The sequence below is a fragment of the Lycium barbarum genome, chromosome 4, assembly GCF_019175385.1.
Source record: "Lycium barbarum isolate Lr01 chromosome 4, ASM1917538v2, whole genome shotgun sequence".
NCBI lineage: Eukaryota > Viridiplantae > Streptophyta > Magnoliopsida > Solanales > Solanaceae > Lycium > Lycium barbarum.
This window is the reverse complement of record NC_083340.1, coordinates 5,301,668-5,318,896: the sequence shown is the minus strand read 5'-3', so window position 1 is coordinate 5,318,896 and position 17,229 is coordinate 5,301,668. Positions and strand designations below refer to the sequence as shown.

The 17,229-nt window shown below is 33.7% G+C and overlaps 1 long non-coding RNA gene across 1 annotated transcript; it reads left to right on the top strand.

The window, feature by feature from the left end:
- Positions 1-10,858: 10,858 nt before the first annotated feature.
- LOC132634951 (uncharacterized) lies at positions 10,859-12,166 on the top strand. The gene is made up of 3 exons (XR_009580369.1): positions 10,859-11,128; positions 11,267-11,348; positions 11,789-12,166. It is a non-coding gene; the product is annotated as an uncharacterized LOC132634951 (long non-coding RNA).
- The last annotated feature ends 5,063 nt before the right edge of the window (positions 12,167-17,229 follow it).

Here is a 17,229-nt window from a genome sequence, read left to right as displayed (position 1 = left end):
TGTACGGGCGACCGCTTAAGATGATATTTGTTTTCAGTATTTGCTTAAAATGACGTATGTTACGTTTGAATGAATTTTGATATGTCAATCTGGTACGTAAGTCTGTTTGGGTGTCCAAGTAGGGCACCAGTCGCGGCCCACGGGGCTGGGTCGTGACAGAAGTGGTATCAGAGCGGTTTGTCCTCGGAATGTCTACAGGCCGTGTCTAGTAGAGTCTTGTTTATCGGTGTGTTGTGCACCACATCTATAAACAGGAGGCTACAGGACATTTAGGGTGTTACCTTTCTTTGGATCTTAGATCGTGCGATAGAGCCCAGCCATAGGAAATGAATTCCTTTCTACTAACCCTTAATTTCAGCTGAAGAACGGTATCGACAAAAGAGAGTGGCTGATGATATTGGGAGTTGCACGGTACATAGGTAAGCAACGGTGCGAAAGGGGCATGTTGGATAAGGTAAGAATATCGAGATATGATTGAAAAATATGGTGGAAGAATGAAAGGTAAGGTAAACAGGAAAGTGTAACAGGTGCAGTTTGAGTTGGACATGTGAGGTAAATCTCGACATCTTTATACTTTTATTTGAAATTGTTAGCCCTATGTGGCTATGATACGGTATGATATATGCGTATATATGTTGGCCCTGTGAGGCATTGTTGGTATTTCCTGCGTGTAGGTTTTGGGATAGTAAGAAGTACAGAGGAACCTCTGCCCAAATTTTTCCAGAAATATAAAAGGAAGAATGAGATATAAGTTCTTAATATGTCTTGAAAGTCGATACTGATAGGGTAAATTTACTACGTTGGATTAAAGCTTAAGAGATACCCTCCATGTCATTCGTAAGAAGCATCATCCTTATTTGGGAAATTTTATTTCGAGAAAGCATTTATGAGCAGCGAATTCGCAATTCATTTAAACGGACCAGAATACGTTCCAACCACATTTTACTTTAGAAAAAGCCTATGTTGAAGGACAAAAATGTCCGGCGATTAAGTTTCACCTTATTGGAAGAATACAAAGCGTATGACAAGCAGTTGGGGATTAAATGATTCGCTCATGACTCAAAAATAAATATGGAGATAAACTATGTGAATTACGTACTAAGAAGTTCTGTGGTGCTTGTCGGACTCTAGTTTTCTTCTGCTGGTGGTTGGAGAATACCTTATAGTAACATTTTTATCAGTTCTCATCGACTAATTGGAGATGGAATTTGTGGAATAAAAACTTAAACTTGTGGGCTGTCTAGGATCATATATTTCATGTGTTGTTGGTGAAGTACCAAAGATGATCTAGGAAAAGACGAGCAACAAGACAGAACAAATACCAGAAATGACTAGTGTGATAAAAATAAAAAGAGATAAACAGAACATGATTTGAAAATGAGAAAGGGCTTACGTAGAAGTTGTATTTTATGAAGGATACGGGAATAGCATGAGATTCCTCGTGCACACAATAAAAGATGGACATAGACTGGAGAAATGAAAGAAATACTAAAGGAAGTACCCAAGGCAGACGAAATTAATTGAGTATGAGTATAGGAAAAAAAAGGGGAAACATATAGTTATGGATTTAAAGATGTAGTGCGACGAAACGATAATAAGACAAGGCCACTATTAAGACAAATTCGACATGATTCCGGGTAAGTTAGAAGTTAGCATTTGATATACAACAAGAGAGAAAGAGTATGAGGCATAAAAGAGTACTGCGTATATGCGACTTCACCTCGGGAATAGTGAAATTTTTAAAGGACAAGGATTGTGGATTTGCGAAACAACGGGTGCATGCAGGGACAACATTGAATTATCAAGCTCAGGTGAATCTGAAAGTGTCAAGATTGTGGAATATCTTCGTTTTGTGTCATCCAGCTAAAGGTGATCTTGATGTTCTCAATGTACTTATTGTATCTAACATTTTCATTCTCTTGATCCTTAGTTAATTTGACAATTTGACTAGTCCTAAAAATTTATCCGTATCAGATACTGTCAATGTACTTGGACATTCGATCTTTAGTTAATGCAGTTACTAAAAAGTTGTCTCATGCGATTCTTAACACTGGTGATTGTAAACTCATCTTGATTATATAGAATCTCCAGTAGATTTTTCAATATACACAAAAGTTTGACGTCCTTAAACAAGAATGTGAATATCTAATCATATTGAAACAAACTCGATCGTTTCTTTTAAATAATTATGATGTCCAGTTCAGCTTGTCCATACCTCAATATATTTCACATATTACTTACATTCTCCTACCAATACAAATATCAAGTAACTCTGTCCCCGCAGAACACTCACTACAACAAATATGATATTTAGCTGCGAAATTACTAGCTGCGGCGCAAAATTCGTCACTAATTGTTCACTTTTCGTGACAAAAAATTTACTTTGTTTTTAAATACATGAGGCACATATTTTTAGTGACGAAACACAAAATTTCGTAGCAAAGTTTTGTTCACTAAAGTTTCCCTCCAAAAAGTGAGTTGGCGCCATTTATTAAGTACTATTAGCCACGAATTTAAAGTTATCAATGACACATTATTTTGTCATTAATGATGTACCAAATTTGTGACAAATCATAATTTGTCTTAAAATTAGTTAAGTTTTGGACATGAAAAAAGTTTCGTCACAAAAAGTAAGTTCTTACAATAGCGACAAATTAGTATTTGTGGTTAAATGTTGTAAGCTTTAGCTACAAATTTTTATGTTTAATTGTGACCTTAGTTTTTGTCACTAATGATATAAACAATTAGTGACGAACAATTTATAGTCTCTAATCAACATGCGATTTAGTGACAGCAATATTTTTGTCACAAAATATGCAATGTTTTAAATAGCCACTATTTAACATTTGTAGTTGAATGATTTAACTATTGGCAACGAAAAAAATCGTAGCTGAATATAAATTATCTTGGCTGTGATTGCTTATAGTGTCCTTAAAGCAAATATTTTCGAAAAAAATCATGACAGTTATGGAAAAAAAAAAGCAAAGCGAGGCAAAGGAAGAAGGAAATAGATGATGTTCCAAGAAGGAAATTCATGTTTCAAGTTGGAAAATCTGCCAAATTTGGCCGTTTAAAATATGGTTATAATCATATTTAAATAATGGCCACTTTACTACAATTATAGTCAAATCTGTTGAAATCAAACTCAAGTTTAAAATCAATTTGAAATACAAATAGAAATTTGTAATTGTATAATTCAACTATTTGCTACGAAATAAATTCATATTTAAATACAAAATGCTCTTTGGATACAGTTGTTAATGATTACAAGTGACAACAACAAAAAATTCAAGTCCTTCATAAGAAATTGACAGAGTCCATCAGTTAACTGGCGAGATAATTTTTTTCAAACGGCCAATTTTTAAAAAATGATGACGTCCACGAATTCTGTTAAATTACGCAATTATAAAATGTATCATCCGAGAATTTAACTTTCATTTATTTGATATTCTTCAACCACGCATGTCGGTTATTTTTAATTAGTTGACCAGAGCTTTGACCAAAAAATTGAATTAGTCGATTTTATGAACAATAATTTTTATTTATTTTTAATAAAGGAATTGATCGATTCCGTCGATTTATGAAACAATAAATTTTGAGGTTTAATTTACAGATAGAAATGGTGGGAATTTTTTTTTCTTGAGTTTGGGTGCTAAAAAAACTAGTTGTTACTTAAAAAATTGAAAAAAAATAAATTATTTGCATTTTCCTTGTGTATATGCCAGTTCTGCGGATGGTAAAATGGTCCGACGAATACAGTCTGATTGCTTTTGTTGAAATACCTACTTTTTAGTAGTGATTCCACGTAAAGCAACTATATAGAGATAATGTAGACTTGCAAGCTTAGACTTTGCAAAAATGCGAAATATTTGGATTTTTTATTAACCTTACCACCAATGTGAAAATTGAAATAAACTAAAAACATAAAAGCACTAATGAAGAAATTAACCAACTATAATGTAATGACCCATTTGGTCGTTATAGCATTTTCGGTGCTTTTGACCCTTTTCCGAGCTTGTTTAGCTCACATTTGACTAGAGGGGGCCGTTGACACCTTCCCGAGGTCCTTGGATATGATTTGAGTGACTTTGTGGGAAATTTGGGCTTAAAGCAAAAAAGAATTGGCTCAAAGTTGACTTTTGGGTAAACGAACCTTTCCGGGAATCCGTCGATTCCGAGAGGTCCGGATGGTCTTTTAGAACTTGTGTGTATATTCGATTCGGTTCCCAATGCACTCGGGTGCATTTTAGGACTTGGGTTGGGAAGTTAGTTTTGAAGTACCGGGGGTTGACTCAGTTAACGAGACCCCCGATGGAAATTTCGAGGCCAAGAGTGCATTCGTAGCACGTTTTTATGTCTAGTTGCATATCTTGTTTGTGAGCAGATGGTCTCGGGTGATAGTCCGAATTTCGAGTTGAGTTCATGAAAGTTAAGTTATTTTTCTGGTTTCCAGTGTCCACTTCTGCAACACTAGGACCGCGGCAGCGGTACCGCAGAAGTGGTGGCCCTGCCGTTATAGCAGCCTTGTGTAATTTCTAGTGGACCGCAGAAGCGGTCAAGGGACTGCTGAAGCGTGACCACTATAGCGGTCTGTCGATCGCTATAGCGGGTGATGAGCAGTGGCTGAATCTTTTAAGTGAGAAAACCCTTAAGTTCCCAAAATATTTCCCATTTCGTCTAAGGATCATTAGAGAGCACTCCAAGGGTTCTTGAAGAGGAAAATCATTGTGGTAAGTTCATCTAACCTTATTACTCATTCCTTATCCATTCATCATCATAGTAAATCCATAAATCATGCTAGTTCATTAAAGGCTTGAGGATTAAAAGAGGGTTTAATGGGTTCTTTCCTAAATGATTTCTAGACTATACAACTTTCAATTATTGATTGGGTTAGCTTCATTTAGCATGAAAATGATGATTAGAAGCTATTGCAACATATTTCCTTCATTATTAGTGGCTAATTTATGAAATTGGGAGTTAGTGTTTATACAAAAAATTGAGGGTTTTGCCTAGAATCCGAATTTGAGTAATTCACGAGTTCTTCTAACTTGTAATTGCTGGGAATTAATCGCCTAGAGTATTAATTTCATGTTGAGACTTGTAGATCCCTAATTTCCTCTTTCTAGTTCATAAACCACATTCCACGGGTTGGGATTTGGATCTTGAATAGAAGTAAGGTTTGAATAATGATTCTTCTTGATTCTAACTTCCTAATCCAGATATGACTAGACTTTCATTGTCACGAGGCACAAAGGAAGGGCAAGACTAAGGTTTGACCATTGGAGACTTTGTTGTTCAGCTTTTCAGGTAGGTTAGGGTTTACCTTATGGTGAGACTTCGATTAGCGAAGCGTATGTTTAGATGATATTGTCCGAGAATGCATGTAAACCTTTGGGTATGAAGTTGGGTTGGATATTTCCTTAGGTTGGGCCTTGTTGAATGATTTGGAGGCTAGCCACCCTGTCGCGTTGTTGACTTATCTTGTTCTATTTATTTATTGGCTCATTGCCACGTTGAGACATTGGATATTGGTGATTAGTGTTATATCATGATTATGATATTGCGGTACCTTACTTTGATTTGATATTGAGATCATAATTGTGATTCCATTGTGTCTTATTGTGTAGCCTTATTATTGATATTACTTATGTGTCATGTATGGTACTGTTTGGTATTGAATTGGTTATTTGATACTACATTGCATCGTATTCATACTCATTTCCATGATATATTGTTATTGCCTTGTTATGGTACTGAGGATGGAAAGTGAGAAGGAGATACAAGTGCGTTGAGACACATTTGATACGAGTCATCTCTGGGCTGTGTGCGGGGTGAAAGGTACTATTCTGAGACCTATTGTATATCGTGTCATCTCTAGGCTGTGCGCGGAATGACTGATATGAGGCGTATTGGTTGGATATGGAGTCATCTCTAGGCTGTGTGCGGAGTGACTAGTACATGGACTTCGCAGGTCCTTATGGGTTGTGTTGCAGAGATGTGATGTTCCATCGTTGGGGTACATGTGTACTGTGCATATGCATTGCATACATATCATATACATCTTGCATTGCATCTTATCATCTCTCTTGGTTGATTATGATATGGACTTGTGATTGAAATCTCTGAGACTTGGCACGATTGGGTTTAGATGCGTGATATGGTTGTGATTAATAGATTCAGAGTTGATATACTGAGACTTGGCATATATTTCGATTGCATTTTGTTATCTCTCTTATGTGCTGATTGTGATTTGGATTGTTGTTGGATTTGATATGGATTGTGTTGGGATCCTTGTATGTGACTAAATGGGGACGGGATATTGTAGTCATAGTTTGGCCTTGGGTGATTAATCTAAAACTTGGAACAGTTAGGTTTAGATGCAATAACATAGATGATGACTTGTACCGTGGTTTTTGATTCGTGTTGACTTGTACCTTGTTGTTTTACGTGTTTATTTTGCTTTGTTGTCTTCATATACGTTAACTAATCTTAGTCGGCCTATGATACTTACCAGTACTTGTTGTTTGTACTGACCTACACTTACTGCATTCTTTTATGGATGCAGAGTACTTGTCAGGTTTCACTTCATCTTCTTGTGGCTGATTTTCGAGTTTGCTGTCGAGTTCTGTTTAGGACGAGCATGATGACATTCGCTGCCCGAAGACTCATCTTATTTGCTTATGTCTTACTTCCTATTCCGAAACATCTATTGAGACTTTTATGAATTATTCAGACTTATAGTTTTAGTAGAGTTCTTGTATGACCTGACTACGTTACTGGGTTTGTATTTCACTACTTTTGCACTTTATATTATTATTGTGAGACTTACATTATTTCTATTTTCTTCCGCTTAACTTATGTTTATGATTGTTAGGATAAGGGTTCGCTTACCGAGGTGGGAAAGGTAGGTGCCCGCACGACTTAGTGAAATTGGGTCGTGACAAGTTAGTATCAGAGTATTAGGTTACCCGGTCTTAGGTTACCCGGTCTATAATACAAGAGTGTGTCTAGTAGAGTCTCGTGGATCGGTATGATGAGCTCCGTATCTATCTGCGAGGGTGCCTATGCCTCGAGTTACATCCGACCAACTCCAAGCTTCTAGCCAAGGACTATGCGGCTCGACCCTAGGCCTATGTATAGGTAATAGTTGTGCGTCGTGCGGGCAAAGATACAAGAGATATATTTCAGTTTTATAATTGTGTACAGATAATTTTTTATTTGTCATTTTATTTGAGATAATTTAAATTTTTAAAGAACATGCAGTCAAATCTTTTTATAATGACATCATTTATCTTGACAGTTTTTGGTTGCTATAATGATCGACTGTTATACGCCTACAACCCTACACTAACATTTGACGTTTAGATTTATTATGAATTGTTATAGAAAATTTTCAAAACTCTAAGATTATGGTTGACATCTTATATATTTTATCTTTATATATGACTTTTATGAATTAAAATTGTAGCTAGTGTTTTAAATATGAAAATAAATGGACAGAAGTGAAATTTAGTAAAATCAATCAGAATTAGTGCAATTAAAGTGAAAACAAAATCAATAAATATTTGAGTAGGACAGTCATAACCAGATAATTTTTATAAAAAGTGTACCACTATAGTAATGAACATTGCGATTATAAGTAGAATGTTATTATAAATCAGTAAAATATAATAAGAAATCCAGCTATTGTAGTAAAACGTTGTTATAGGAGATGAATTTTATACATAAATCTGATGGTAAATAGTAACAAAATTAAGCATATGAATTTTCTTTATTTCATCATAATAGGTGTTTTGTGTTCAAATAAATTTTTCTGATAATTAAAAATTTGTTACATTTATCTAATGTAGGAAATTTATCAATTTTGATGGTTGGCAAAAGTATTTTTATTGTTGAAAAGAGACTTTAATTTTCTGAACGAGGTATTTTGGTTTGTTGGCTAAAATTTCATTAATTTTTGGCTCGAAAAGCAAACGCCGTAATTAAATTTCTCCCTCCCTTTTAAAAAAATTCCCAAAAAATTCCCTCTTTTAATTCCATGAAGCATCTAGCGGTTTTCCCTTTTCAGATATTTGGCTGAACTACAATCTTCTCCCTTTTACGGTTGTTTCAGTGTTATTCTTCTTTTCAATTTATGGATCTTTCGAGATCAACAATTACGTCTTTTCAGGCTTGAGAATATGTTGGTTGTATTTTCTTGTGCTTGTGTATTTATTTACTTGAACCGTGTCTCATGGACAATTTAGCTGTTTAGGAGGTTAAGATAGTTGAAAGTTAAAAAGTCAAGCGACGGGTCTTTTTCAGATTATTAGTCATGTTTTATTGTATAAGGTACTTGGACAAAGCGACTAAGGCTATTAAACCGAAAAGGCATGATACCAAAATATATAATTTGCAACTCCACAAGATGAGTCTACTGACAACCATATTTTGTGAGTGGTGTTGTCCCCCTTGAATATCTTTTAACAATCATTGCCTTAAAGAAACAGGAAGAAGCACAACCACAAGGTGCTACAATTAAATACAACTAATACAATACGGTGAACTAGTGTTCAACATCCATCAACATTGTATCGACTCAGTTTAGTGCAATCTCCGGGGCTTATGGTTTTTATCTTATATTAGAAGAGATCTGATTTTGCAGGGCATGCTAAGTATATGAAAATGGAATCACATTTTTCGTTCTAGCATCTTAGCAATGTCACCATAGAGTTCAAGCCTGTCTCTAGGATGATAAGCCCATCAGAAAATGTCCATATTTCAAGTCACGGTGTGATGTTGTTCAGTGTTGTCAAAGGCGCGCTTATGCCCTGAAGCGAGACTCAAACCACGTTGATCGCTTCGCCTCGCTTTATGTGTGCTTCAGTGTCATCATCAGACATACTTTTCCTTGCCAATGAGCCTCTCTTGAAGGGGTGACACTAGATAATTCACATTTCACTTTACCGTAATATTTTTACAATTTCTTTGTCCATATATTTGTTATTCATGCTTATTATTATTAGTCTTGAACTAAACATATATAGATTTGTATTTTGCACCATTGCGCCTTTTTTCATTAAAGCCCACGCTTTGTTTGTGCTTTGCACTTAAAGCCCCAGCTGACCTTAGATTTTTTTTCTCTTTTCGCTTTTGATAACAATGATGTTGTTTCATATTTTACTATGAAGTTTGTTCCATTCTACATACTGGTATTTGTTTATTTTATTTTTGCAACTATACTTTCATCTTTTCACAGTGAAAAATGAAACATTTGCCAGCGACGCTCTTGTAGAGCACAGAGAAAAAGAGACAAAAATTATCACCTACTTGAAACAAAACAAAAGCCCAAAACACACAGAGAAGGATCAAGTAGACAAATGCTAAAATAAGACATTGTGTTATAAAGTTCACGCCTAAGATATCTGCTCTGCATGAACAAAAAGTACTGGCAGATTTGCATGTTTTTGATAGTACTGGATCTGGTGGTGTAATATCAACCCAAAGCCAGGTAATTTGATTCATTTTGAGAAAGAAATTAACTCTGTTAAAACTACAACTTATATAAGTTTTTTAAAACATATTTTATATGCCTTCAAATGTTAATGTTTTCTGTATAAAGAGATCTTCGGGTAGGTTAATTATGTAGTACATTACTGATGCTTCATTTACTTGTAAGAATGATAGTGAACTATAATTTTCTGTATGATTACTCGAGATAGAGGGTGAATAACATGAACCTTAACATCAAAGCATCAAGCGGCAAATGGTGTACTATATGTAGATGATGTTTTCAATAAGGGGAGAAGTTGTGCATCTAAAGTCAAGAGATATGTATCATATGGGAGAAGTAGCGGAAGATGAAGTATATGAGAATGATCCATACCAACAGCAAGGTCTTGAACAGGTTTTTGGCCATGGTGACGGTATGTACAACTAGCTACATACCATCTAATTGATCTGTACTTCATCTGTTATTCATGTGAATATCTAACAACTTCAGTTCAATTCCATTTTTACACCAAGTGGCATATATATCTGTAAGAGGCCCTTGAGCTCTTTTAAGTTTATGTAACAAGATCTTTCCTTCAGCTTGTCGTTAGCTGTTTATAGGTTTTCATCAAATATTATTATTTCAGTATTTCAGAATTGTGACTTATAGATTGAGTCTGCTTCATCTTGTGGATGTAGGAATATCATCAAGTGACAGTACTCTAGATTGTATAATTGTTAAGTTGTCACAGGTGTTTGTATAACTTTAATTTGATAGAATTTGAATTTGTGATGTTTGTTACTATAGATATTTTTAATGCAATTTGATTTACGTTGTATGAGTTATTTAGTATATTTATAATTTATTGGGAAGTCTATTACTCTTTATGTCAAAGAGGTCTTTGTGAAAACAATTGTTACATTTTAGACAAATACCTAGAGGATTTTAGTTGAAGAAATATGAAATTAGTAGTAATAAATATTACGTGTTTTTTTCATGTAAATACCTCAAATATCACTTTATTTATTTCAAATACGTCCCTTCATGTGCGGTTCTAATTTTATTTTCTTTGGATGAGGACATTGAGCTATTTTGTTGATGAGCAGGTGATAAAAATTGACACTAGGAACTGCCTACTTTGAAGACATGTTGAATGATGTGAACTATCTCATTTTGAAGTTTTAACTATACAACATTTTGCTTACTTATTTCGATTCTGCAGCAGTTCGTGTAATCACGTTCCCCTTCCTCTTTCTCTTTTGGCTATTTTAAATTACATAATCACATGGTGCAACTAAGAACTTAATTAATAACCTGAAGTATGAAGATATTGCTAAATACTCGTATTTGTTAAACATTTGTGGGTTCTTGAAAGATGAAAATGGAACTTTTTTCAGTTAAAGTACTCTTTTCATGTATCACCGTATTCAATGTGCTGGTTTTTTCCATGACTGCTCAACAAGATGCAACTTTTTGAAATGATAACGCGGTTCTAATGAGAAACAATCCTAATGAATCAACTCTTATTGATACTTGCAGTTCCACAGAGCTTCTCATAGTGAGATACTTTCGATGATAAATGACAATCAGAGATGAAAAGGACACCTTAATCAGAAAAACAACCAGTGCAGTACCCTATTGAGATTTGAGGCTAAGGTGACAATTTTTTACTCAAACGATGCCCATGACTTTCTCATAGCTTGTATGATTTCTGGCACTAGTTGTTCAGCGTTTGAAATATCAACTGTTGAAGTTGAATGATAGCATCTAATAGTGTTGACTGTTTGTTTGTAGGATTCCCCTAAAAGTGAAAACCACATGATTAGGAAGAAAAGAAGGCTCATACATGAACAAAAGTCTTCTAACTCTTGGAACTGTAAGTACACAAAAACAATTGTTGGCAGTTTGTATGTAGGATTCCCATAAAAGTTGGGCACTTGGATTTTATTTTCTCAAACTCTATCTTCTGTTTTTCTTTGTCAGTGAGATGAATGATTGAGGCTATAAACAATATTACATGTCGTTTCTCTTTTAATTCACGCCGTGTTTGATTCTAATGTGAGAAATCCTACATAGGTTACCTTATATTTTAATACTTAGTAGTTTTCATGAATATGTTGATAGAATTTATGTTGCCAAGTAGAGTAGTTTGTGATGATATACTAAGAGACTGTAAACTTTCACTTTTGTTAAACTTGTAACTATAAGGTTCAGTTGTGCATTAGAAATTACTAATATATATATATATATATATATATACTCCACCATTTATTGCATTTTAGATAGTATACTTAATTTACTTTCTGTTTACAATAGATGCATATTCAATCGAAATCAAGAAAGTTCGTGGAAAGCTAGAAGAAAGGTCTGCGAAATGAAGCAGTCTATGGGGAAAAGATGATATTAAAGATCCAGTTGGTAACAATTTCTATCAGAGCCCAGGTTCGCGGAACGAGTATAACCATCACAGAGAGATGGTGCGGGCCTTGTTTGGAGACGCGCACACAAGAAGAAGCTAGTTGCGGGCTTCAATTGTCATAATACTCTAATGATATGGGTGACACATAGTAAATCTTTGGAAATTTACTCGTCAATTGTGGTAATGAGGCACATAGAACTTAGTTCATGGGAGACTGTTGAGTATGTGAACAAAGTCCCATATTGATAGTTGAAAAAATTGTGACTGAACATATAAGGTGTGGGGTTCTCTTAATAGTGTAAGACCTTTTAGAGAAAATCGTGCGAGCTTGGCCTAAAACGGACAATATCATATCATGTTAGAATTATATGCTGGCTGGTTAAACCCAACAACTGATATCAAAGACCAAGTTCAGCGCGACGAGTGTGACGATGGCAGAGAGATGGCGCGGGCCCCTTTTGGAGACGCGCACACAAGAAGAAGCTAGTTATGGGCTTTAATTTTCATAATACTCTAATGATGTGGGTGACACATAATGAATCTCGGAAATTGACTCTTGGATCGTGGTAGTGGGCCACATGAAACTTAGTCCGAGGGGAGATTGTTTGGTGTGCAAACAAAGTCCCACATTGGTAGCTGAAAAGATTGGAAAGCTATATTAAGGTGTAGGATCTCTTAATAGTGTGGGGCCTTTTGAAAAAACCGTGGAGGCTTGACCCAAAACGGATAATATAACACTATGTTAAGAGTATCTAGGGGCTGATTTAGCCAACATGATGTACATCTGGTTCTCTAGCTTGAATAGTATTTTGGAAAACTCCTGAAGTTTTTTAAAAGAATACTTCCTTCGTCCAATTTATGTTTATGGTGTTTGATTGAACACGAAATTTAAGAATGGAAGAGCTTTTGAACTATTGTGGTCTAAATAAGTCATAGATATTTGTGTGGTTATAATTATCTAATTAAAGTTAAAATGAGAAGTTTAAAGTTAAATTGTTACCAAATGTAGAAATATGACATTCTTTTTGGGACAAACTAGAAAAGAAAGAGTGTCGCCTAAATTGAGAAAGAGGGAGTAAAATAATGTTATTCCTTTTTATTTTCCTTGTCTTTTTCTCCCACTTCAAGCGTCGAGTTTCCAAAATCTGCTGGGCAATTAATCTAAATTCGCATTGGATAGGTCCACTAAGAAATAAGTTGCTCCCTGCTAAACTTCTTCATTCCCAAACTACATTATTTTGTGATTGAATTTAGTTGTTCTGCCTCCCCCACTTAAAACACGTACGAAGTCTCTAGAGCCCCTCACTCCCACACTTAAAACATGCATGTACACAATTTTCTAGCCTTGTTTGACTAAAAAGTTCATATTTAATTTGATTTTATTTCGCGAAAAATACTTTTTATTAAGTGGAGGTTTAGAAAAAGTACTTATGGGGTAAGTTTTGTTAATTAAGTTATCTTAGAAGCAGTTTCTACGAGATGGTATTTTGTTTTCTATTTTCACTATAATACAATTGAAATTAATTACGCATTTCTTTGTGTTTTACTTGTCAGGATTTTCTTTAGTTGAAAAAAGCTTTCTCTAATAGAACTTTGAAGAAGTGATTTATCAGCGTCAACATTATATTAATACTAATTGTTAGACACCAAACATGCTTACGTTAGACATGTATTAAAAATCCACTAAGAAACAAAGGATGTATTAAAGTGGAATATGACATCAATTAATCCATTTGTTAAAACAAAGTTAAAAAAAATTGTCTCGAAAAACTCAGAATTTCATGAAATATGCAGAATCTATGAAGATAAAGTGGTAAAAGTGAAATGATACTAACTTGTTGAAATTAAAGCTTGTTTCTGTTAATACGCTTGCTTTAAATTTGATGTTCAATAGTACTCCCTCCATTTTTAAATAAACGGAAAAGGTCCAAAAATACCCTTGACCTATTCAAAAAGGCTTATAAATACCCTCCTTCCACCTTTTGGTCTAAAAATACCCTTCCATCCACCTTTTAGGTCTAAAAATACCCTTAAGGTTTGTTTTTGGCTCAAATATACCCCTCAAACTAACAAGTTAAAATTAACTCTTTTAAAAAGCCAAATGACAATTTGTAATTGGTCAATAATAAAATTCCGTAATTTAAAAAAAATCCAGATTTAAAAAAAAGATGCCAATAATAAATTGCCAGTAATTTAAAATTCCAGATTTTAAAAAAAAATTGTCAATAATAAAATTCCGTAATTTACATATTTTTTTTTTTAAAAAATTGTGTGGCAACTTAAAAATTAAAAAATATGAACGAAACTGTTTTTTTTTTTTTTTTTTTTTTGCATTTCGTGAATTAATCAACGAAATATGTTTTGTTTTTTTGCATTTCGTGAATAAAAAAACGAAATAGGAAATTATAATTTTTTTTTTTGCATTTCGTGTATTAAAAAACGAAATAGGATAAAAAAAATTTATTTTCGTTCATATAAAAACGAAATTGGAAAATTGGACAAAATATATTTTCCAATTTCGTTTTTATATGAACAAAATTAATTTTTTATCCTATTTCATTTTTTAATACACGAAATGCAAAAAATAATTATAATTTCCTATTTCGTTTTTTTATTCACGAAATGCAAAAAAAAAACAAAAAAAAAAAACATATTTCGTTGATTAATTCACGAAATGCAAAAAAAAAAAAAAACAGTTTTGTTCATATTTTTAAATTAAATAATATATGTGTCCAATCACAAAATGCCATTTGGCTTTTTAAAAGAGTTAACTTTAACTTTGTTAGTTTGAGGGGTATATTTGAGCCAAAAACAAACCTTAAGGGTATTTTTAGACCAAAAGGTGGAAGAAGGGTATTTATGAGCCTTTTTGAATAGGTCAAGGGTATTTTTGGACCTTTTCCGTTAAATAAATGGTGGTTTAGTGTTGGATTTTTGGACTGGGGGTTGCCCATGTGGACTGACCCGACTCATTGGAAGACATAAAAAGTAAAGAAAGTTATTTGGAGAAAAATAACGGTACAGTTTTTCCTCTTAGTTGTGGGAGAGTAACCTCTTCCCAGGTAACTCCTCCTCTTCCCACTTAACTCCCCTTTTAAATAGGAGGATAGGCTTTCTCTTTAGGTTGCGCTTTCTCCTTCTTTGACAGAGATTTGAATATATAACATATCTCCAACAAACACACAAGAACTAAGAAGACATTTAGTTTGTGATATCAACTTTGTTTCCTAGTTATTCAAAGTGGACTTAGGAAAATTTCTTTGGCGGTAAGATCAACAACTTCCGCTGCAATTGAAAGGTACACAATTCGTCGTTCTTCGCCCTTTGTTTCAACTGTGCCATGATTCTTGTTTTATCTTGATTTATTAAAATTAAGGTGTAGATGTCTTACTGTGGGAATTGTTATATAGTTTATAATATTTTAAATTACTTAGGGACTACAATTGAAATAACTAGTTTGGGTAAGATAGATGAAATAGGTACCATCCTTGAAAACTTGTTTTGGGTACCACAACTGAAATGGGTACCACTAGAGAAACATTCGAAAAGGTACCATTACTCAAATATTACCAACAGGTATCACTAGTCAGTGTCTATTTCAACTACTTATCTTCTCTGTAAATAGAGAAGTAATTACTTCATATCTGTCACTTTTAATTCAACTAATAATAGGCTTGTTGTATCTCAACCATTTTTTTTTAAAAAAATTACGGACTGAAAATTGATTTCAGTGTATCACGTATATGAATTTTGGCATGAATCTTATATTTTCAAAATCTACTCGCTAAAGCCTTTCTGTTGATATATTACCCATTAAAAACGGATTTAAAACGAGTGAGTTATGATTTTTTTAAGATTAGCCGAAAATTGTGACAGTTTTTTGAAAAACTGCATTCTGTAATTTGATTTCTGGAAATTACTTGTTAAGAATTATAATGTGTGGTATATATTTTCAAAATCTATTTGTTACAAGCTTTCCGTTGATATATTATGGATGTTAAACAGATTAAAAATAAGTTAGTTATGAAGTGTTGAAGTTCTGTTAAGTAAAAAAAAAGAGTTTTTTATTTTTATTTTTTATAACCTCCTAATAACCACACCATTACATTGGTATATGATCCATAAACGTAATTTTGTCTTCTACGAGTAATGTGACATATGTTGTTATATTGAATGGTATGTCCATTCTTATTATTTCATTTTTCCTATTTCAGACATGGCTGGACAGGGACAAGCTCGAAGTACTCCAAGCGGGAGTTTTCGAAATCGAGCAAGGGAACAATGTAGAAGAGTACGTTGTCGTAGTACACATTTCCGTGGACATGAAATCATATAATGTCCTGAGGGCCATGCAAAATCTACTAAGGGATTAAAGGGCTATATGAAGGGAAGGAGATAAGAAATTCAAAGAGTTTAAGGCTTTTAAGATGTCTCCTAATGCTTTAGTGCCTGAACGTAAAGAGCGGTATCATCAATTAAAAATGCACTATCTGAGTTAGCGTTATATAATGCCAGTTCATTTACGCTTATAGAAAAGGTAAATTACAATTTACCTTTAGCTAATTTCTTGGAAACAACTCGGGAAAGACCTTTTCTACCTAAGACTAGATACTGGACCCCGTGTCAGCACGGTCCAATATATAATTTTATCTGTAAGCAATTAAAAAAAAATTCTACATATTATACGATTTTTCTTGAAAATCACTTGTGAAAAGTTAAAAGTTTTGGAAGCACGGATTCAATAATTTATGTTATAGTATATTTTTTTTGTTTCAGAGTATTTGAAACGCTTTGAAAAGTTACATTTTTGTATGGTAATAAATTATTTCATTAAACGTAAAATTAATAGCGGAGATAAATTATTAACATTAGTATAAGAACTGACATAGACTTTGAGTTCCTTATTTCATCAATAAAATGTTTTTAAATAAAATATGAGTATTAATGGAGTACTTAATTAATTCAGATGAAAAATTGAATAACTTAAATAAAAAAAAATTGATTTGCCACTAAAATGAACAAGTTAATAGAAGTAATATATATTAACAGAGTAATTAATAGGCATATTAATTGTAGTAATGCAGAGTAAAGAGAAATGCACTTTGTGTATCCAAAATAAAGAGGTGGGTCCACTGGTGCTAAAAGAAAATGTAAGAGGCGTGAAAATAGAAAAAGCAGATGGGCCCCAGTTGGTGCAGCTTTTTCATCGGACAAAAAGGTTGAAAACAAAATATGGCCGGTTTTTATATCCAACAATGATAAAAGTACACCTAATAAAGCAGCCAAATCATATAATTCCGAAATTACCCTTGGACTAATGTGGACGATCCTGCTTCAA